The sequence below is a fragment of the Ptiloglossa arizonensis genome, chromosome 2 (assembly GCF_051014685.1).
Source record: "Ptiloglossa arizonensis isolate GNS036 chromosome 2, iyPtiAriz1_principal, whole genome shotgun sequence".
Classification (NCBI taxonomy): domain Eukaryota; kingdom Metazoa; phylum Arthropoda; class Insecta; order Hymenoptera; family Colletidae; genus Ptiloglossa; species Ptiloglossa arizonensis.
Window position 1 is genome coordinate 18,425,234 of NC_135049.1, and position 24,843 is coordinate 18,450,076.

Genomic DNA, 24,843 nt, shown 5'->3' on the forward strand with positions numbered 1-24,843 from the left:
AGGTATTATCCGGGCTCGGATCTAGTGTGCATTACGGGAGGATTAATGGCTCTGACAATGGAGATTCGGCAAGTGTATAACGTCCGTCTGCCCAATTGTATCGATATCGAACGTTGCGGCTCCTTAAACTCACCGCGAAACGACTCGTTATCGTTGCACGATCGTCTCGTTCGTATGCGAATATTACGTTGCGACGTGTCACACAAGACAAATTGGTCATAGCGACCTGCAACGCGTTGTCACTGGTGCACACGTGCGCCTACCCGTCAATGTTTTCTCATATTTCTCTACGATGACGCGTAGGGCTTCTCGGATGCGGTGTAAAATTTGTGGAACGGAACAAATGTTACCGTGGTTGTACGTTCCGCCATTTTGGTTTTGCTTTCGAGTCGAAATACACGAGTCGGAGTTTCGGGGCGCGCGCTGTTTAAATCCCAGTCAGCTGAATGAGCAACTGACTAACGAGAAGCACGCGTCGCCGCGTATTTGTGTTACGTTCTTTAATCTGTACGAATGAAATCGTAAATTTTGCTGCGATTGTACAATTTCGCGTAAGCTTCTTCGGTCTGTGTAAATAAAACCGATACTTGGTTCGTATTTGGACATTTTCAACCCCGATTTCGCGCGAAGATCGTTAATCTATATAAATAAAATTGTATACTTGTAATTGTACAATTTTAACCGCAATTTCGCGCGAAGATCATTAATCTGTATAAGTAAAATTGTATATTTGTAATTGTACAATTTTAACCGCAATTTCGCGTAAAGATCATTAATCTGTATAAGTAAAATTGTATATTTGTAATTGTACAATTTTAACCGCAATTTCGTGCAAAGATCATTAATCTATATGAGTGAAATAAAAGAAAAATCATTGTACGTCAAATAATTTAGATTGTTTCGTACACGTTTGCCATTTATACAAGTCTGATGGAGTTTTTTGTGTGAAATAAGATTATATTGTAACTACAAATATGTTTACATCTAAATCACGAAATTACGTAGTCTCATATTGAATCGATAGCTCGAAAGTTATTGACTATAAATTATTACAGTAATACAGTCTATTACCGAAACATAATTACCATGTAACGGGACGAAAAGGATTTCCCCTTGTACTTCCCACGTTGTTTTAAACTGACAGGTAAAATAATTAAACTGGACAATAAAATGACACGAAACGTTAAACACAATTTCTTCGATAGAAAAGGTGTCTTTGTTTCAAATTTGCGTAACAAGGACGTAACTTGGAGAGCTACTGATCAACGATCGTACAGAGCGAAGAATCAAGATGTAGAACAATGAACGCAGCTTCGTTAAATGTATTGCGTATCGACAATTGCATTGGAATTTACGCTGCATTACTGTCCTTAGAATACTAAGCGCGTCGTTCGTATTATTGTGACATGCAAGGACGTGGAGAAAGCGACACAGTTTGTACCCCTCGGTAAAAAATTAAAATATCAACGAGCCGAGAGCGAAGAGCGTCATTAAGAACTCTTTCTGTTTCCCATTACTGGGACCGTTGTTGTCATACCTTGTGTTATTCTCTGCTCCTTTTGTTCTCGGAAACAATTTTAAATTAAACGGATCCGTTGGACCGTGAAATCAATCACTTTCGTCATACAAGCCTTCGAGACAGAATTCAATTAATGTGCAAATTCACGAGTAATGTGTTTAATTCATTTACCGCTATAATACACGCGCACGCAACACGCGCGTGGAAATTTAATTTTAGCTCATTCCAGGCGAAATCGATCCTTTTACACTCAACGCGAGGGATTTTGATGTAATTGAAATCTGATGTAGTTCACGTGACGATAAAGGATACTTCTGTCGTAATTGCGTTGGCTTTGAAATTATTCGAGCAATTAACATTCTCTATCAAATTTCGAAACTGAAAAAGAAAAGAAAAAAAAAAACAAGAAACGACCCGCAGCATCGTCCATTAAGTTATTAAAAAGTAGAAAGACGATAAAACGAATTAGAAATTTTACTCTTTCGCTCCGATCACTCTCGAAATGACCTCTTGAAACTGGGAACTCGAAATTCAAGTACAAAATAAATTTCAAGAAATCGACGAGTCGAAAAAGCTGCAAATTATCTGTTCGAAATCGTTGCCCTTTCTCGATAACGTTTCGCGTATGCGATGCAAAATAATCTCGAGAGAAATTCAAACGACTCGAAACGAAAACAATAAAGCGACAAGACCAATTCTCGGTACGCTCCGATGAATTTTAAATTTATGTTTTCTTTCTTTCTTTTTTTTCATTCTCTCTCTTGCGTACAATTATTTGAATTTATATTCTCTTATTGTACCGTGCACGGAACACGAGATACGTCGTGTGCGTTATTAATTCGGATAACTCTCGATTAACACGGTGCTGCTCGAATTGCACGATTTCGGTTTAACCACTTGACCCGGAATGACGTGCACAGCACGTCGCTTATTTACTGCGTCAGAACTGACAATGACGTGCACACACATCGCGTAATTTCGCTTAGCAGCGAATCAACAACCCGGGACTCTTCCTCCGAACGTACCGCGAAACCCGCGACTTCTCCACGCGTTCGTTGGGAAATTGCGCGATTCTTCAACGTCCAACCGTATTATTACTTCCTTTGCGCAATCTAGTTGCATTATTACCAATTTTTTGCATTATCTTCGAGGTTCGTCGCCCGCTACGAAATTCTTTGGGCGGGTTTGTCACGCGCGAACGCTGATCAATCGCCGGGTCAAGTGGTTAGCACGGCCGGGGAAAATGTAGAAAGATTTATTATTATCCGATAGAGTCTCGGTTTAACGGTGCACTTTAAAATATTATATATTTTCATTCAGGAAATTTCCAAGTAATTGAATTGGAAATTTAGAAGAAGAAAAAAAGAAAGAAAGAAGAGCTTCGGTGACAGATTTTATCGAAAGTGGGCCATCGACGTTTCCCATAAACGAATCGTAAAAACGAAAATATTTCACGATTCGTAATCTGTACCGTTCCGTCTGATAATTCGTGTCTCGAGGATGGGAAAAGGATAGAATTTAACGAGGGTGTGTCGACATTTTAGATTGTCTAGGTTCTCGAAGTACCTGCCATACTCGGTCGTAACTTTAGTAGCCAATCTCGGTGTTGTTGGCATTTCGTTTTCCAATTGACATTTTAACCTTTGTCATTCGGTAGATTTTACCGCGTTGAACTGCTCTATTAACCGTTTCAAGAGTCACCATTGTTCCCATTGTTCCCGCAGACTTGCCGTGAACCTTTCACGAACCTAAATGCGAATCAATGGAATCCCCGTCGTCGTCGTCGTCGGCTGGCTTTGCCTACCGGCTGTAACTTCAAAGCGACGCCGCGCGCGCGCGCGCATCGGTGTGTCAACCGCTAATGCGCAATAAAGCGATGCTGCGCGAAGATCGGTGCGTCAACCACTATTGCGGAGTATCTGATTGTTTCTCTGCGGCTTGGTTTCTGTCCTCACCATTTTCTACCATCTTATTCCACGTGAACACGATCTCAACCTTTAACGGTTATACCGTTCAAGTGGACACTCGAATTCTTTGGCTAAAGAATAAACGAAACTTTACAATACTGTGAGAAGGTCTAGAACGATACAGGAACTTGTAATTTAATTATAAGAAAAAACAATGTATCACGAGGATGGTCTTTCGTTGGACCGAACACTGTACCGAATGTAAGACACTCTAATTTTATAATACAACGAGGCTAGGGCAATATAAGCACGCCGAGTTGTGTTGTAATTTAATTATAGAAAAATAATATTATTCAGATTACGTTGAATGAAGAACGAACCCGAGAAATGTGTTAGAATTAACGTTGAAATTTTTTGCAGAGTGGTATCCAAATCACTGTTAAAATATAGTGATTCTATTTTTAAAGTATACCGTTAGTGATATCGGTGACTCTTATCTTATCAATCGGAGGCCTTCCCAACACTGCGACAAGTAGTATCTCGATTATTGCACGAGAACCTCGTTCGTTGCAATGTGTTGACGAGTGGTAGGGATGGTCGCCTAGCAACCAACGAACTTAGAGGTGGGAAATAGCCGGTGTAGTGACCAATAGATAGCAAAGACAGACCGTGTAAGTGGGACTACGTCTCGCTCGATTGGCTACCTTGATTATTGCACGAGCCTTGATTATTGCGGGAGATCAGGTTCGTTTTCTTTTTCTTTTCTTTTCTGAAATAATTTAGATTCGTGCAATAATCAAAGTAACCTATCCACTGAAACCGAGCCCCACTTAGACTGTATAGCTCGATTACCTATTGGTCACTGCACCAGTTACTTCCCCCTCTAACTTTGCTCGTTGCTAGGCGACCATCCCTACCACCTGTCAACGAGTTGCAATGAACGAGGATTTCATGCAAGGAGCGAGGATTCCATGCAATAATCGAGGTTCTATTGTGCACCGGGTGACACAAAACGTGCTGTAACTAGACTGCATCGCAGAGAAGATAACCTTACCATCGGTAGACCGTGAATTACCAATGTCAATCTGCAAATCTAGCTCCGACAAGTTTTCCGCTGTCCGGTGCATCTTCGTATACGTCGTTCCCCTTTATTATAAATACAGTATGTCCCATTTAATCGTTTAAGCGCCAATAAACGCAATCACGGTTCTTCTAAACGCGAAAAACGCCAACGAGAGCAATTGTCCATCTCGTGTTCCTACACTTTGCCCTCTTGTCTCGTTTGTTCAAGGTTGTTGCTCAGTATTTGAGGGTGGCTCTTGACAGACAGCAGCACAGTTTCGTTTATTCTCAACTCTGCATACAACTAAAAGTAGGCCTACTGCGGGCACGTGCTTGACACCTTTTACACAAAATCTTTGCGACCGCTTCCGGCAGTCAAACGGTTACTAAATTTTACTACGACATTCCTCGGTTAATTGAAACAATTTTCCACGGATAACCGAAACGAAATTGTCATCAATGTCGTCTCTTACGTTTGCGAATACCCAAGTGCTCTTCTACTGATACTTTTTGCATTTACAGGTGGTCAGTTTGATATATTTGTAAATAAAGAAATTACATTAAAATTTATGCAATAATTATCAAATAATTATCAAATAATTATCAGATATGAATAAATGTTTTATACGATGAACGTGTAATTTGATATTTTTCATCTGCAGGTAGTCAGTTTGAAATATTCGTAAATAAAGAAATTCTATCAAAGTTTATGCAATAATTATCAAATGATTATCAGATACGGATAGATTTTTTATAAGGTGAAATTTGATTATTTTTTGCGTCACTTTTCGACGAGAAAGATACATTCGTAACGAACACTGTTTAAATATGCCACCGTGCTACAGAAGTTGGGTCTATAGCGGCAATTATTAATCTTAATGGGTCGTTGGGTTTATGGATACAAATAAACGTTATACATTTATTTTAATTTGATGCGCAACACGTACACCGAAGAATTGGCAAGATTTTCTCGACGAAAATAAGCCCGTACGCGACCTCGTTCGGACTGTTTTTAATTATACATATGTGGCGCGCGTATTTGCAGAATTCGCGAGTGATCCGAATCAAGTATAATTAAAGAGTTCGAACGAGGTCGCGTTTGGATTTATTTTCGTTGAGAAAATCTCGTCGAATTGAAAATAAAATATATTACTCGCGTCTCCGGTATATGTACGTTCTAAGTATATAGAAAATAACTATTTTCATCAGCGATGGTAATTCGAAGGAAGGTAGACCGAGGCTCGCTGGTCGTTGCTCTGTCTCTCTCGCACTTCTTGTCTGAGAGTACACACGAGACTCGGTCTCAGCTCGAGGTAAGAGAGGTCGATGCCTGAGGGGGGGAAAAAAAAACTGTACCCGTTGCAATATGCGCTGGTGAACTCGATCGATGAACAAATAACCAGGAGTTACTGTATACGGAAAATATTACAAAATACGTAAGCCAGATTCAAAAAAACATACATTTTACTCGCGTTCGCGGGCACAATAGATTTGTAGATTCTATACGTGTACATATGCACATATTTTTTGCTGGACAGCTTGGTCCATTCAAATGGAATCGCATAAATATCTCCGTTATCCGTGAATACAGGAAAAATTCTCACTCTTCGGAGGGACGAACACAGCGACCGAGAAAACAATTGTTAACATCGAATAAGAAACTTCTCTCGATGCTTTAAAATCACTGGTACGTTTAATTGAAATCATACACGTACATTCTTTTTATAAATGAATCGATTCTTCTCGTCGCTATAGGTATAAAAGTATCAAGGGTTGGAAAAATACTTAAAAAATTATCGCAAATGAGAAATATTAAAATCGAGAAAATACTGTTTGTATAATAATGGAAGAAATTTGAAATGTCTCGCGAGGTTTGCATATTTCGAACTTCTTTTAATATTTGCATACGCAGATAACCGGAAGGATTGACTCGTTTTAAGAAATATACGTAGGTGGTTCCATTTGAACGAACTTCAACTTATTGGTTGTTTTCACCCTTTTGAATAATTTGACTCCGTTCTAAACAGACTTTTCGTATACGCATAGGTGATGGAGTTATTTGAATGTGTCTATTCAAATGATCCACTTTATATGCCCCTTATCAAATGTGACATGTATCAAGCATTATGGGAACAACCAAGAGACACGGTTATTCTGGAAAGTCGGTTCCAACAGCATCAAGGATATCCTCTTTGCAAGCCGTAACTCTCTCTGCTTCATACTCTGGTTTCCCAGCTCGGCGGATGAACAGATAAGTTCCTCCGCTCATGACCTTTAACCCCTTATAAACCCCCTGTGACTGAGTGACATGTACCGTAGCTGGGTATTCACAGCTGAAGACTTATCGAGTTATGGTTTCTAAATCTCGGAAGTTCAACCGTTGGTTACCACGACCCTAACTTTCAAAATGGAATCGGAACTAGTTTCAATAGTAATCGGTTCCTAACATTAGGAACCGGTGTTGCTCTGGCACTTCGATATTAAGGCAATCAACGAGTTGCGTTTTCGATGGAAAAAAACTTTTTTTTTGTAGACAAAGCAATTAGATTGAACGTTACAAAAGAAAGACGATCCTATACTAACTTTCGAAACAGAATAGAAACTAAATAGATTAAATAGTAAGGCAAAATTACAACTGTTAACATTAGGTACCGATGTTGTTCTAGTGTTTCGATATTAAAGCTATCAACGAGTTATGTTCTAGATTGAAAAAAACTATTTTTTTGTAGACAAAGCAATTAGACTGAATCTTAGAAAAATAAGACAAACGTAGGTTGCCACGACCCTAATTTTCGAAATAGAATCAGAATTAGTTTCAATAGTAAGGCAAAATTACAACTGATAGCATTAGACATCGATAATACTCTGTTATTTCGATATTAAAGCAATCAACGAGTTATGTTCCCCATGGGAAAAAAACTATTTTTTTTTTAGACAAAGCAATCAGTCTGAACCGTACAAAATAACACGAAAAAGGTGTCCACGTTGGAAAAAAATGTATCAACAACAAAAATGTTATATCTACTCTAGTAACAAGGATTGATGTGCCAGGTCAAACTTTAAAGGTATTTTCCCTCGGAACTGTGTTTTTTATGCTGCCGTCCTGGTTGACTCTGTTTAAAAAAAAATCGTAATCTCCAGAAAGTTTCGAATTAAAAAAATTTCACAAATGATACGACGGGGGAGACGTTAAGGATTAATAATGTTACACGAATTTTGATTTTCAACCACTGATGGAGAAATGAAAAATGCATTCTGTTTCCTCGTGTTTAATATAAGAAATATTTTTTCAAAGCTTGTGGTACGTTTCGTTCGTAGGAGTGAAATTCGGTTCAATCGAGTGTACGGTATTGTTATAAAACATTCGCGAGGGTACACTCTGTTTCAACCCCCACTGAGGCGGCAACCCTTTGACAAGAAGAGCCCTTTATGAATTACGATTTCATTCGCCCATAGTATTGTTTCGAAAGGTAACTTCTTACAGAATATTTTGCAATAAATCATGTTGCAAAGAGATCATCAATCATACGGTGAGTAACAAAAAAAACAATGTAGAAATCGGTATACTCGCTGAATTGCACATTATCTTGCACAAAAGCCCGTATCGCGATTCCTGTTTCCTAGTGGTTATTTCATGCGCAGATAGCAGCGTTGAATAGTAATCGATAAGCTGCTCTGCAGGGATCGAAGTGTTTCCGTAATTTTACAAATACGTAAATTACCGTATTTTGTGTAATTGAGAAATAGTGACCAAATCGATGACACACTTATTAATACAAATGCGTACAAATTTCCAAGCACTCGGCCGAGAAATTAAACAGGTATCGAAATAAGTCACCATTGGTATCGATCGATACGAACATCAACTATTGGTAAGACAAAGCTAGTCTAACAGAACTGTAAATTATTCGAATCAGTTGTTTCTCATTTACTATATTTACGCAATTTATCATTTTTGAACAGGAATTTGAATGAAAGAGGTATACTTATTTACAAGTTGAAGAAAAAGATTTCTTTTATCGAATTTGCAAGAAAACTATCACATTGAGTAATTTGAGACTTTTTACTGTAAGGTTGTAGAGTATATTTTCTACACTTTGAAATTTGTTTCACGATCACAATACGAGTAGATACATTAGGAGAAAATGTTGTTCGCTTGTGGATAAAAATCTTGCCTTTAAATCACCAGAAGCAACGATTATCGGATAAGTTCTGATTTAATACCAGTGTCATGAATGTTGTTGGTATAAACACTGTGTGTGAAGATTTTTTTGGACAAAGTACTTTAAAAGATCAAAAATGAAATTTTGGTATTAAAGAATATAAATATTTTATATTTTCTGCTGATTCTACTATCGGCACAATACTAAATATATTCACATAGTAAATAATGTATCGAAGTAATAAATAAACCCTTAATAGAATGACAGTAATGAACAATGTATCGTAAATATGAAAGATATAATTCGTAAGTAATTATTGGATATTATAACGCAAATTCGTAAAGAGGATACAAGTTAATATCTACTTTTTTTGCAAATACTCAATTACCAAGAGAATATATTTGTACTGTGGCTTCTAAACTTTTGAACTCCCTAAAAACAAGAAAAGAAAATTTCTGTGCTCGAAATAATGGTACAAGAAAAATAATAACAACTTCGTATTGTAAAATAAATTTTCTCAAGAAATGTAAAAAAAACCACACTAAAGATCTCCACACTTTGAAAAGAACTACCCCATACACTAATTACTTTGAAAAAACTACCCCTTACTCTTCTTCTTCTGAGTCTTACCTACATGATAATACGAATTTTACAAATTAATTATCGGTCACTGACATTAACCATTATCAACCAATATTTAAACAGTAATACAATAGAATACAAACAGCTCCAAATTTTTCTCGAACAGTACTCACCAGATACAATAAACCTACACGAAACAAATTTAAAAGAAACACCACCCATTCGTGAAATGTTACCACCGCGTTAAAAATACAATAAAATTAAAAAATCGTGCAACTGGAAGAGCCGGTAAATATACACCGTAAAAGAAAAATACACAAGAATCTCGTTCTCCGATTTATCCTCAGGAGAGTAAAAAATCGACTACCTGGACGTGTTGAAAATTTTCCGTAAAAAGGGCAACGTTGAATTTCGAAAACGCGTAGCAACACGGAAAGGACGAATCTGCGCAGCTGCGTGTTTTTCCGTTTCGTTTTTCAACGATGTTTAAAGTCGCATCAACCGCCGGGCCTCATTAGTGGCCATACAAATATTAATTCCAGTTTTGGTATCGCTTTGTACGAGGCTGTTAACCGTCTTGGTAGTTTCCACGGTATTTAATTGCATTTCACCGCGTAGCCGCAGTTCCTTGTCCTTTTCAATTCGTTAGAAATTAGAAACTCGGTGTTTCGACTCGGTGAACGAGTTCTCTTTAGCGAGGAAAATCGAAGTCGCGAGTGTTCTGTTCTTTCTACGATCGATAGCCACCAGAACCGACTCGTTTCGACCAATTAAGAGTCATTCGGAGTCGCTGTAACTCGCTGTTACGCGGCGTGCACACAACCGCTCCGCAAGTTGTTCCTGAAATGCGTTAAAAATAAACTCGTTAGTTTGCTATCGGAACTCGGTGGCGTCGACTGTAGCAAGAGAGATCGATACAGCGATGGAGAAATAGGACGCGTGCACGAAGTTTTAGTCGTCACGCGGGAAATAATACGTCACGGATCTAACGAACTTTTAGATAAATCTCGGTGGCGAACGGACGAGTGAAACGCAGAGGTAGAAAAATGAATTGCGGGTCTTCCACGGTAACCTTAATAATACAGGTGAACCGGGGTGAACGAAATTTTATTCGAATAATATAATAGTCAATGTATAAAACCGTGGAGATATCAGCTTCAATGGTTACATTTTTCTTTTTCTTTTTTTCTTTCTCTGTTTTCGAGAGAGAGAGAGACAGAGATCCTTCCATAATTCAATGAATAAATTTCATTCAACGAGTAACGAATAAACAGTTTCTCTTTTATTCGTTATTGGACATTTTTGTCTGGATAAATATTTATCCAACCCTGCCGTAAGTTCTTTATTTTTATCGCTTTGTACTTTACTATTTTTTTCCTTTTTTTTTTTTTTTAACGAAACAACACTCTTGTCCTTTGCTTTCCATTTAACCAATTGATGTTCGAAATATTTCAATACGGTTCCATCGATTCAAATGAATTGAAGCTCAAGTCGATTGAACGAAACAACCGGGGCTTTTTTCTCGATAAATGTAGAAAATAATTTGTACATGTAAAAAAAATATCGGCGGTCGATGAAAATTTTATCAATGGATTATTCAATTTTGTTGAGTTTATGATTGTTTCAAGGGCAAACTTGAAACGAAGAAAGCGACGATTGGTACGAGAAATGTAAAAATCGAAGAATATTATTTTTAATTTTCCACTTTTTAAAAGTAACTTCAACGCGAGATGTTTATCATTGTTTTGACCTTCAAGACTCAGCTGTGGTGTAAAATAATAAACATAAATTACCGTTCTTTTATTCCTATCTGAAATATCGACTAATCTCTGTTTAAATCACACGTTGGCTCACTGTTTATGCTAAACGCAAGTTAGCGATGCAATTACTCGCGAAGGGAGTTTAAATTCTTTGGATGTAAGCCATTACTTCTCTTCTATGTATGCTCAAGAAGTTTGAAGTTGCACGTCGTGCATTTAAGTAGCAAAAGTTTGGAAAGTTCCACCTAGAAAAGTAATTTGCATAACTAATATGGCACTTATGGAAATACGGAGGACGACGTAGGAAACATAAATATGTAATTTATGCTGGCATGAACATGAATATTGTATTTAACTCGTCCCATAAACGTTTCGACTTATCAAAGTAAAATATAGTGCGAAACATGACTATAAAACTTCAAACGAGAAGACGGTACGGATTTGCAAAAAAAAAATGATAAATTGTCCCAGGATGTTGCAAACTCGATTTTATCGCAGTTTTAAACCCCGCTCGAAATACATTACATTATTCACATTTATAATACTACCTGAGATATTGTCACAGGTACGGGGACCAATCTGTGACAACTTGAGAGGGAAAAAAATAAATGTTGATTACTATTATACCATTTCGACTCGTCAAACTTTGCACGTATGGACTAAAAGGGTACTAAACAATCAGAATGAGAAATAATCAAGAAAAGTGAAATATAATTACAATAGATTGTCACATATTTTAGCAAAGAATAATACATCTCGATCGTGCTATATTTAAAATTTTTACGAATCTCTCCCCCGAAGTAATTCTTCTAAAAATATTCGATTCGTATTATCTTCGTTTCATCGATCCTCGTTATTACCAATGGGATACAAACAGCCCTCGAGGTTCAGGGTGAAAAACCTATCTACTAATTAGGTAAAAAGATTTCAGAGAAATCCATAGACGGTACTCATCTGATAAGTGAAACGAATTTTCTTCCGATAACCTACCTTTCAGATTCCCTCTTAGGGTAGAGCTATACACTCATTGCTTCATCTTTAATAAAGCTTCGTGAAAAAAAATTGAACGGTTTAAGACCCGACGTGATTTCTTTCGAGAAATTACTTTCCGCGACGTACCATCGGTGTTAATGGCGAATCGATCCGGTGTATCGACACTACGTCAACGTGTAGCATAATTGTCCTCCTGTCTCTTAAATTATGCGCGGTCGAGGAGAACGTTTCGAAAAAGTGTTATTTGTTTCCAGACGAGCTGTCCGGAAACGCGAAGATTTATGCGCTGGTTCTGGAAAAAGGAGAAAAAAAAAATGAAGGTTGACGTCCCACTATCTCTTGGGACGTCCAGTTGCCGTGTCTCATACATCACATAAAAAAAAACCCTAAGGAACTAAGTAACAATTTTGGCCCTTTTCCTGATACTGGTCATTTCGGGAAGAATAGCTTGTAACACTTTACACGAACCTGGTGTATTTGTGTGTGTACCTGTGCGTGTATATATAAAAATGAATGAAAAAGTTACTTGAGTAAAATAAAAATTCTTTCCGCCATTTTAGAAAGTTTCACGATGATACTTGTCTTTCTTATAGGTCAGCAAAATAGAATCTTGGATGTCGCGAAACTTTGTATTGAAAAATTCACATTTTTCACATTTCGATGGAACTTCGAGACGGGCGACCAAAAAAGTTGTTTATCTTCTATTCGTTACTCGAAACTTCACCCTAGAAAATATTATTTTTATTCCATCTGGAATCGAATTTCATCTAAATAAAAACCGTGTCCATCTCTGGTTTGAATGATTCACCGTCCCCTGTAGAAATAGCGTTTCGAGTCGCAAATTAAAGGTTATTGTAAATATTTAATTGTTTCGTAAAGGTCGTTTTTAAAACGATCCATCGACTGATCTTTGGCAACCGGTCGAAGCAAAAAAAAAAAAAATAATAAAACAAGGATTGGCAAGAAAGAAAGTATTGTTTCATGGCGATCATACAGACATCAGTAGCTGCGCCAGACATAATTCATAAAATTGGTTTTCTATTGGCACTAGACACCCCATATTCGCCCCGATATGGCACCCTAGGACTCCTGGCCATTCCCCAAACTGAAAAAAATTCTTGGCTGGACGTTGAATTTTGTCGAACCAAGTGATAAATGCAATGGTAGGTTAGTTAACGAATCTCGACGAATCAGATTATAAAGGGGCGTGACAATGTTACAGTATCGTTGGACCGAATGCATTAATCTTAAGGGAGATTACATCGAAAAACGAGGAGAGAAAAAAGAAATACTTTTTTCTCGTTGCATCGAGAACTTTTTCCTCGTACTTGCATGCAATGTACGGATATTTATTATTATCCTTTGCAGAATTAATCGTGCAGTTGAACGCAGCACGGTAATAATTTGTTAACCTTTTCTTCAAGTTTTGGCGTTAATCTGTGTGTAACGGTGACCGTAATTTTTTATTGTAATTATTTCTAATTCGACATCGATACACATCGACAATCGATACGAAGAAATGATAAATTTATATTATACGTGTGCAATTTAAGTGTCAAATATATAATTACACCTAACAAGGTACATTTGAAGTAAAAATAACCTATTACTTTCTTTTCGTAAAAGTGATAACCGAGAAGATGCACAGGGATGAATGCAATTTTGTGTGCACTTTTTCATCCTCCGTCAGAAATTGTAAAACATGTATACGACTATAAAAAACTTCTTTGTGTCTCGAATAAATTTCAAGATGGTATCAGAGTGAAACTTTAGAAGGTAAATTTATGGTTTAAACTTAAGTTTCCGTAGCTTAAAAAACAAAAAAAAAAAAGAAGAACACATTCTCCTTATTTTTGGCTGCTCTAAAAACCTGCAAAGTTACTTTAACATCGACGTCGGACACTTTGCAGATGTTCCTCGGAAAATAGAATTTCAAACGGCATGCGCTTAAGTGACTTTGAGCAACTCGGAAATTAAGTTTATATTATTACAGTATAAATTAACGTTGTTACAAAAGCGATTTGTATAATCGAAAGTGCAGTAGAATTTAACACGCGGTTCAGTATGGAACTTCTCACCAAGAGGCTTGCCTTGCTTGTCAGTCTTGCAATTTTAATACAAATTGTCCAAACTGGTAATTAATTAATCGTCAAATATTTAAACACCAGATCGAAAGTTTCAGAGTCTATTACAAGCGATAAATCGTTGTACTGTCTCCTTAGAAAGTCCATTTGTTCAGCAAGAAGATTAAAAAGAAAGATATTACTTTGAAATATAACTCTTTAGATTATTACACCTTTCCTCTATCGAGATGCACCTGTTATCTCAAATAGCTATTTTACATTTCGTTCACGTTTGCATTATCTCCTTATTTTTCTTACGGAAAATTAATTGTTTTAGAACCGAACTAAAATACAAGATTTTAAATTTGAAAATTTAAAAATAATTGAATTACTCGAGAACCTACACAAAGACCGATTTATTTTCTTTTTTATCATTCCTTGAAAATTTTCTACGTACGATCCAATATATGTAAAGTGGTCCACGAATCGATAAATATTGTATTAATTTGTTCACCATTAATTTGTACTTTGTTATATATCAATTTAATAATTATCGAGTAACTTTCTTACGCAAAAAAATATTATGATAATTTGTTAAATTCTAATCGTTAAAATTCACGTGTATATTCCAAGTCAATAATTATTATCGAACTTCGAGTAACGTTCCTATGCAAAGAAATATAACGTTAACTTGTTAAATTGTAATCGTTAAAATTCACGTATATATTCCAAATCAACGATTATTATTGAACCCCGAGTAACTTTCTTACGCAAAGAAATTAATTCACGACTGAGGAGGTTAATGCAAACCGTAAGCTCCGCTGAACACAAATACGAAGGTTGGATGACAGTGAGTAACGAAGAGAAAGAAATTAACGTTCTCGTCGTAGCATAGCTCGTGACCACTTCGTTAGTTCACGGCAAATAGCACACGAGTCTGGAATCAGCAGAAAGAGTGTTCTACGAATTCTTGCACGATATTAATTTCATTCGTGCCGTATCAGTCTCCATCGAGAGTTACACGGTGTAAAATTTATTCGCCCTCTCAGGAATATGCTACACGACAACAATTTCGAACCGATCTCGCATTCTTCTGGTTAATGTTATTCACCGTAAACGCGACCGACCGAAACCGTTTTATCGACAATTGGGAACATTAGTTTGCATAACGTGCACTGCTGCCCATATGAAAATGTGCATCGGTTACGAGAAATTGAATACCAACCGACAATTAATGCGCGGTTTTGCATCATCGGGTGACCAAATAATTACTCCATATATCTTCGTTCACGGCAAATTATGTCGGTGAAAAATATGAAAATTATATACGAATAGGGCTCGAATGGGACGCTATTGTTTAATAAACATTCGACTGTTTTACCAAGATAAGTCAATTTCTAAGCTGATCCGGCAGCTGGTCTTTGTTTTTGCGAATGAATACCAAACCGGTGAGGAAGAAATTGTTGCGATAATAATAAACATGGCGGTAGTTAACGACGGTCGAAATTCACGAAATTCATTTTCTATTGGTACTACGTGTTCTATATTCGCCCAACAATTCCGTTTGACTTTTAGATATTACTCGAAGTAAACAACATTTTTACCGAGATAAATTTATATCTAAGTAATAAAAAGAAATGTGCTCTATATTCATCTAACAGCTCCGTTTGACTTTTAGGTATTGCTCGAAATAAACCAAATTTTAGCGAGGTAAATGTACATGTACGCAATAAAAAGAAATATTATAAAATTTATACCTATGTAATAAAAAAGAAATGTTTCTATCTTTTATGTTGCGATTGAATAAACTTATATCTCCGACGAGTTGATTCGTCTAGGTTATTTACTCCGAGTATTAATATTAATACATATTACTGATCAAAATGTGAATGACCAATTTTTTTTATTTAATCGGGCAAAAAATAGATATTTTAATTTAAAAAAATAAAATGGATACGAAATTCCTTCGAGTCTACACCCACAACGAAAATTACGGCTAGGTACATATTTATCAAATATATCACGTGGCTCTCGAAACCATAAAATTCCGTGGCTTTTTGCCCTCTTGTTTAGTATAGCGGAGATATTTTAGGCGAACAGAGTTAGCGTCCTTGGAAGCCATTCTTCTATTCGTATTGCATTATTTAAGTGAGTGTTCCTGTTGAATGAAAATTATAGCGTAACTGTGCATAAAATAATTTTTTCACTCTTTGATTATTCATGTTTATTACAAAATGTACTTTAAACATAACGAAGGCTTCTTTATTCGCTTTACATTCCGTTCAGAATTGATGATTACGATGTAAGTTTAATGTTATATAGTATCCACTCGTAACCTAGATTTTCTATTAATAATTATCCAGAAGAGAATAGCAGATATTGATTTTTTCCGATTACACATGCATATCAATTTTAACAATCCACCTATTCCATCCAGCAATTAATTACGTCAGAAATGATTACAAATTTGTTTCGTTGTTGAAAGTACGAAGAAAAACACGTATACAAATGCAACATTGTTTCTCATGCTGTCACATAATCTGAACCCAACTGTGACAATCTGAGAACCAAGTATTGAAGATGTGAAAACAGTCCTGAAAGTTGGAGTGCAAAATCTATCTGTCACGTAGGCAGTTTTCAGAAAAATTCATTCATTTAAATAATAATATATAAAATGTATTACAACATATTTGTAACCGATTGAACAAATTCTACATTATATATTTCTTCCTGATTTTTAGTTACACCCAGATTTGCCTATGAAACAATGCATACAAATTGTGACAACCTGAGAGACCATCCTGCACCCAGTGTTCCATCAATTCGACAAGAAATTGAAATTAAAAAAAGAAAAAGAAAGTTTTTAAACCACATTCTTCTCCATCTAAAAACAAATCTTCCTTCGAGATCCTAACAAACAATTATCACGCTGTGAATAACGTCATAAATAAATATAACAGATAGAAGAAAATTCGAAAACGATAACAAGTAACACGATAGGAACAATTAAACTCAGGTTGGTCTCGATTTGAAGTGCCAGCATTAGAAAATAAAGTTACGGTTAAGAACAAGTTATTTCTGAACATCGTCCGCGTTAGAGCCACACAAATTTCACATTTCACGGGACAAACTTACGAATTCTCCACAGGAAGACATTACACGAGCGTTTCATTGCTCGTAAAGAAATCAGATTTGTCTAGCTACAAGGACAACTGTGTTTTATGTAACTCCCCTGGAAACTATCGTCTGAAAATGTCAAGAAAGGCGAAAAATGTCGAGGAACAAGAGGCGTCGTTAGCTTAACGGCGGCGCACAATGTTGGGTCTTTTGTACTGTCTAAAAACCAGAGAGACGAAAGTATTCGAACGACAACGTATGCAAAGCTTCGTTATGCAAAAATTCATTGTGTTTTAAAGAACGGAGAATTTTATCGTGTTAACGGATATCCATCAAGTTTAAGTTTCCATTTAAGGCTAGATTTCGTAGCAACATTTTAAGCTGCAGATATTCAAGGACATTGAACAGCATCGAGTACGAAGAAAAATATTTAACTTTGACACTAGAACCATCAAAAGTATTCCTATTTGTACCGAATTGAATAATCTTGAAAATTAAAGGAAAAAAGGACAAATTAATTTACGTACGAATATAATTGGTTCTCTGTTTGGGTAATCGTCATGGGCAAATTAATTTACGTACGAATACCATTTTTCAGTTCTCTGTTTCAGTAATTGTCATCGAGTATAATAAGTAAAAGTATTGTTTCCTCGTTTCGATTTTATTGAAAAGAATTTCGTGAAAAATTAACCGTTCGGTTATAATTTACTAATATCGATCCTTTTGGAAGTTGTAGGATTAAGGAACAGATCGAATGATTCGATGATTTCTCTGCTTCTTTGCAGACCACTGTTTCGGGTGTCCAAAATGGCGACCTTGAGCGCCAATGCATGCTGTAAAGTGATTCAATACTGCGCATTGTCCCTATTGCCAAATGTGGCGCGGGAGACCTTTCAGCATACAAACGCACTGCTTATCTCACACTTCGGCGACATTCGTCATAAATGAAAACCATATTAACGTTCTTGGTTTTCGTGTGTGACGTAACACTAAAGTTTGAATAAATTTACCAAGCCATTGTTTGGTCACTACCGCACTCCGGCAGTATTCATGAATACCAATAAGTGTGAAGTGCATAATGTGATTGAATTTTTGTTTACATTCAAGGTACGTATATCGACTGCTAGTGTGCAATTTTAGAGCCATAATGCTCGCGACGTGAAAGATACGAAAACGTTCGATCGATTCCTCGAAGACAAATATTGTTCTTTGATGTTGACCTTGAATCCCTTTCGACCATAGGTCACTGCACGCAATTTAATGTTTTATCGGAAGATAAAGAAAAAAAAAAAAAAGAAGTATTACTCCACTTGGAAAAATAATATTAACTCGTCTTTTTTACGCAACTACTTGCAAAACATAAAAAAAGAAAATAACTCGCAATCGAATGCGTTCTTTTGGTACCGATTTATTAGTATTTCTAGTGGAAGATTTATCAATAGTTCTTTTTATTGCCAAAAGTAAACGAGGTATTCGAGTGGTCGCTTTTAAATGCTCCGAATAGAGTATTTCACTGGAACAAATGGTTGAACCGAAATGGATCCAAAACCGAATAAAAAAAAAAAAAAAGAAAAAATATATATATGGAATAAAATTTGTTGTGCGCAGCTTCGTTTCGAGAACATCGAGTTCGAAGATGTGTGCGTTGGCCGAGTGCAAGCTTAATAACAAGTTGCAACGTCACGAATCTCTGCGCACCGCGTCGTGTTTACGCGCGAAACATGAAAAATTAATCATGGGGAAACAGTATTTGCGGGTAGAAATTGAAACACATGCTCCAGAAAATATTTCGACAACGTCAGTTGATTTTCGAACAGGTACTACATCTTTTTTTCGTAATGCAAACGATCTTTCGGAAATGAAAAGCAGTTTTCCAGAACGTAAATATATAATTCAGGCTTGTTGGATGGTACAATGAAAATACTAATCGATCGGTGGATTCGTCGAAGCGAGGTCGCGTTTTACAATTTCGATCGTGCCGAGCAGCGGTTTCCTTTCACGAACGTTCACTCTAAACAGTACTTATGGTCGCGTATGTAAAGAAACAGCCGATAATCACTACGCGAATATCTAAACGCGAAGATCGTCTTACATTAAGAATGATGACCCTTCGAAAGAAATGAAAGAAAGACAGACTCGTGTCTGATACAGGACGCCCTGAATCTCCTTTGCATTAAATCGTCACCGTAAGTTCGTATTATTATTCCACCATATAAAGCAATATTTTAATCTTACTCACGAAGTTAACACACGTTCAGCTTTGACATCGTTTCTATTTTTTTTTCTTCAAATTTCTATGTACACATGATTTTCACACGTTCAAAATTTGCAACATTTCTCCACCTTTGGTTCAACCAGATTACGAATTCTATCTTCGTTTGTCCCGATTGTACGAGGCGTGGCTCATCTTCCGTATTCAAATTTTCCTTCCAAAATCGATCGTACCACTTTCCGTACGTACGAGTTCGTGAAATACATTCTTCGCGAACGACACAATTTGTTACGCTCGTTGTCGCATTTCCTATCCGGAAGTCGTGCAACGCGAGACGAAAAACGACGCGTATTTTCACTTATTATTTCACCGGGATATGAAATTCTTGGGACTTGGCGATCCGTGGCTTTCGAACGCCCTCGACGGACTAAACCGAAGCACAGCAGTTTGGTCACCCGAGTCCTTCAAGCTCTGCGACTTTATGAAACGTATCGCAAAATGCATCAACACGACGAACTTATAGAACGATGTAATATTTCTACGTGAAATTCTTATATCTTCCGAATGTACAATAGTTTATTCAATTAATCCTGTTTACGAAGTATTATCACTATTTGATTAGACTTCCCAAGTTTCTCTTCGTTAAATTGTGTAAGAGGAAAGGAAAAAGTAAAAATATATGCAATGTAAAAATATATACCACATAAATTGAATTAAAAATTACAAAATTACCAAAGAGCATACTCGTCGATATTTCGAGTACAATAGTTACCAATCTTGCACAAAGTGTTCTTATTAATTATTGTTATCACAATTAATATTGTCAAGAATAGCTCGTTTAAGAGTGAAAATTACAAACACAGTATTATCTCTTATATTTTAATAAGGGATTAAACAGTTGCACCAGAATATTGCATAAGCTAGTTACCAGTCCTACGCAAAGTATTCTTATTAATTATTATTATCAAAATTAATATTGTCAAGAATAGCTCGTTTAAGAGTGAAAATTACAAATACAATATTGTCTCCTATATTTTACCAAGAGATTAAACAGTTGCATTGTACTTTAACTAACATCAGTGTTGATTTAAAAGTTAAGTTAGGAAGTACTAAAAGTCAATACAGTGCAGTTAGAGTAATTTTACCATCTCTGTATGGTCTGTACTAGGAAGGACATAATTGAAGTTGCTCGTTGATTTTATCGGATAACATAGATTGATGTTATTTAACGATAATATATATGTGGTTGAAATCGGAACGTTAAAGGCATTCTGGAACACGATACATAGAAATGATGCCGATGGCATTTATACATATTCAAGCATTCCATCTTAGGCACACGTTCTACTTGATACGTCATAGTACTAACATACGTACACTAACAATTCTGTTCGTACCAGCACACGTGCACGAAAGGCGCGAAACACGTTCAGACTCTCGATTGGTAGAATTTGCGTTCTACCAATCGGATTCTCGACATTTTCCATGCATTTATGGTAATACGAACGAACAAGTTCGAAAACGGTCTACGTACCGTGTAATAAATAGTAAACTTTCTTGATAAGTCACTCAACTGTAACAACTTTACGTTTCGTTAATTCACAAAGGTTAATTCTTAACTTAGCCTTGCAATAATTAATCATTATTCGTCTATCGACAAACATATTTCAATTCTTCTATTTTCATTTCTCATTTACCACACTACACTGAATTTCAAAATTAATGAAACTACAAAAAGAAACTCTACGAATATTTCTTTCATAATTTCGTTCAAGATTCTCAAAATGGCTCCGATACATTAATCCTTGTATCTTCGTGTCTCGATCGCCACGCAACAAATGTAAACTTCAAAATAAAATCACAGAAAAAAATCCACGAACGCCTTTTCAAATTCGGCTAGATTCTTAAAACGACTCGCGTATTTTAATCCCCTGTGTTTCCGGTTTTGTATTTATCCCAAGTAACGTAAATTTCAAAACCAATAAAATCGTAGGGAAAAAAAAGGGTCCATAAATATCCGTGCTATAATTTCGTTCGCCTAGATTCTTAAAACGGGGTCACTGTGTCGTGGTGCGATGCGATGCATCCATGGTGGTTCACGATAACGCGCAATTTTGCTTATAAATGTTATAAACCGGTTTCATCTGTATATTCTATTCCTATATCGTGGCCGTAGCTCGTGGTCGGTGTTACGCGGTTTTATACTCACCCTACACGCAGATAATATTATTCTTTGGAACACGTACACACACAACGCACCAATACACCGCCATTCAGGTTTTATAGCCGCGAAGAGTGAGGAGAAGCTTCGTAAACTCCAAAGCATCCAATGGATACACGATAAAATAGCTTTTCAAATAATGTACCCAACGTGAAAAGAGATAACTCCTTGTGCAGCAGCAAACAATTGTTGAAACATAACATTCCACGAGGATCGTGCTTACGTTGAAATTTCCGTTTATTGATGCGCGTATAGTACACATAGTGGGGTAAGTTTCCATAACTGTTAGTCTTAGTTTCCACGTAACAAATAAGGCTGTCACTAGTGACACTTGTTTGTGTTTAATAATACTTGTCTAACCGATACTTCATTGTTACTGTCTCGCGGATAAATGTAGTGAAAGTCAATCTCAGACTTGGCACAATTGTTCATAAAATTCGTCAACACAGGACCAGTACCATTTAGAGAGATTCAAGGCAATTCGAGATTGATCATTTTCCTCGAGGGTTCTCGATTGATAAACAGTTAGAACGTATCGAATTCTGTTCTCGATACCGTTATTCGATTATCATTGTGAAAAAATTCTCAATGAAATGGTACAGGTACAGAATAGTAAAAAAATTTGGTTATTTTTATTTTCAAGTTTCTGAGCAATTATAAGAAAATAAATAGGTAAATCTTTGGTCCATGGATTTCTTCGAAAAGAGTTCCTCTGTTTACGAGGCATGTTCATACTCGTAACATTATTTTCTATTATTTATTTCAAATTGAAAATTTTAATATAAAATAATAAAAGTTCAATACTTCGAATAAGCTTCAAAAAAGTGACGATTAACTGATACTTATCGCCTAATTTTTGTATGCTCTTCGGTGGATATCCGATCCTAGTTATTTTAAAAGCTTTAAAACACTAGGAGTGATTTAGTGGAGTTTGGCGGACCGTAATTGAAAAATATTACTTTCCAGTCGGTAAGACAATACCGCCTAATGGTTTCGTATACCTTACAAATAATTCACTGTGCACTAGTCAACACACTTTCAGAGTACTCCGAGCCAACGTATCGTACGTATCGCAATTGGAAAGAGACAATGGGGTCCACTTGACCTCAACAGAGCACTGACGTGACTTGTCTCGACCGAAGTAAATGCAGTTAAAATTTATGCAACTATAGTCAACCCCATCCCCGAAATACTATTCGAATTTATCGATCATTTACATTTTCCTCCAATCGTAAAATATTCGTGTATAGAATCGATGATTAAAATATTATTGACTCGACAATATTTTACAAAATTTTATTGTGCAAGTGTTGGAATGTTAGAAAGAGGAATATCCTTACTTCCTTTTTAATTTCGTTCTTTGTTTCAAAAAATTTCTTTCCTAACTCCACTGTTAATTCCATTGTTACTTCCTACCGAATAATTTCAAATAGGTCTCTCTTTCAATGATAATAAAAATGTTGATTTCCATTCAAGATTATTCAGTATATATTTCATAATTTGATCGTTTGAAATATTCAAGTAAAATCTGTCTTAGTTACATCGAGCAATAATAGAAACGTATGTGCGAATCACTTTTATCCGGATGTAATAATCACGAAGCTCATAACGTATTTTCACGTATTCAATGTCAACTATTTATAGTTTATTTTCTCATCGAGATATTCTATTCAAGATTAAGTTCCTGTTCTCAACGACATTTACGAGTTTCGTGCTCTCTCTTAATTTTTCCATTTGTCGTTTAAATTTCACGTACACCTCAGATGGACCCTGTACACTCTGATAATCGAAACGTTCCGTTAATAAATAATTAATCGGTACGGTTGTTCTCGTTATCGATCGATATAATCGACAAAAATTTGATTTCCTCAATTATTTAAAATCGACTTACCACCGACAATCATCTGTATCAAGGATACATATCCTACGAGGATTAACTGCCTGGAATGTCAAGGGTGAACTACGTAATTCGATGCTCACGCAGGTCTATCCTAAACGAATATTTTCGAATCGACTCCTGGCTCAAGGCTGCAATAGATTCTAATTTACTTCTGTTATTGATTTACCAATAACGTTACGAAACGGATATTTCAACTTAACAACTTCTATTCTGCACAACGTTGCAACTACTCAACCACAACCCTAAGAGGTAAACACGTTAACAGTAAGTAGTACGTAAGTAATGTTAATAAACTCTGTTCACGTGTAGGGTAAATATTGATCTAGAATTGCTTATCGAATAAATACGTATTTTCTTCGTTGCTCTCTCATTCGTCGAAAGGTATTATTATTATCCGTTTATCGGGCGACGAATCGCACGATGAATATTATTTAATATAAATGTAACACACTGGTGTTAACTCGTGCGAATTTCATCGTCGCACGTGCACAGGGAGAAGAAATTTGAATAAATTTTCACCGGACGAATTCATCGTTTCGTTTCTACGCTATTCTGCGAACGAATAACGTACCGAAAGGATATAAATGGTGCACTTATCTAAAAATAAAAATAGCAGGGTAAACATATATCGGAGAACCTCTTGAACAGGTCTACTGTATTCTCAACGATCACCTGTACGTTTAACGAGCATGGTTTTCATTTCAGGACTTTCTTATTACGAATAATTTTTTTTTCTGTAGTGTTCGACGATCTCGAAGTGACAATTCTTTTTTTTTTGAGACAACTGTTTTTTCAAACGAAATTGCAAATAATGTTCGTTTGTTTATACAGAACCTACGCTCGAAAAGTCGAATGAGAATAACTTTTCGTTAAAGGAGAAGAATAAAACAAACCACTTGGAACGTTTCATTCATGTTATCGGTTGAATCGATACGCCTATAATAAGAATATCGACATCGAATATCGAGCGATTTGTACGAATAATTTTTTTCGCGATAAACCCATCTTGTCGTATCAAATCGTGTCGATATTAAAATGAGCTTTCGCACAGAGAACTGTACGTGTACGTAATTCGAGTAAAATCGTCGAAGTTTAATCATAGGTTGCACGGATCGATGTTTTGTATGATGGAGGGGGGCGGCGTTGAAATAATTGTTCAAATGTACAATTAAGTACAGAAACGTTCCTCCTTTCCTTACCGCGTTGATTTCGAAGACTCTTTGACAGAAGCGTAAGGAGATCAGAACGAGGGCGGTAAAGAGATTTGAAATGATGAACGAGAGAAAAATAGCGGACTGCCATGAATTATGCAGACCCTTCAAATTTCGTGATATCACTTCCGAA

General features: G+C 36.3%; 1 protein-coding gene across 7 annotated transcripts in view; it reads right to left on the bottom strand.

The window, feature by feature from the left end:
* LOC143143632 (neuronal calcium sensor 2) overlaps positions 1 to 24,843 on the bottom strand; it is a 123,041-nt gene that overhangs the window by 27,783 nt on the left and 70,415 nt on the right. The window contains exon 1 of one of the 7 annotated variants that reach the window (XM_076305106.1): positions 19,406 to 19,446. The exons of the other annotated variants lie outside the window; for them this stretch is intronic. The gene's annotated coding sequence lies outside the window, so the exon portion shown is untranslated. Of the gene's footprint in view, positions 1 to 19,405; positions 19,447 to 24,843 lie in introns of those variants that run through there. 7 annotated transcript variants of the gene reach the window in all.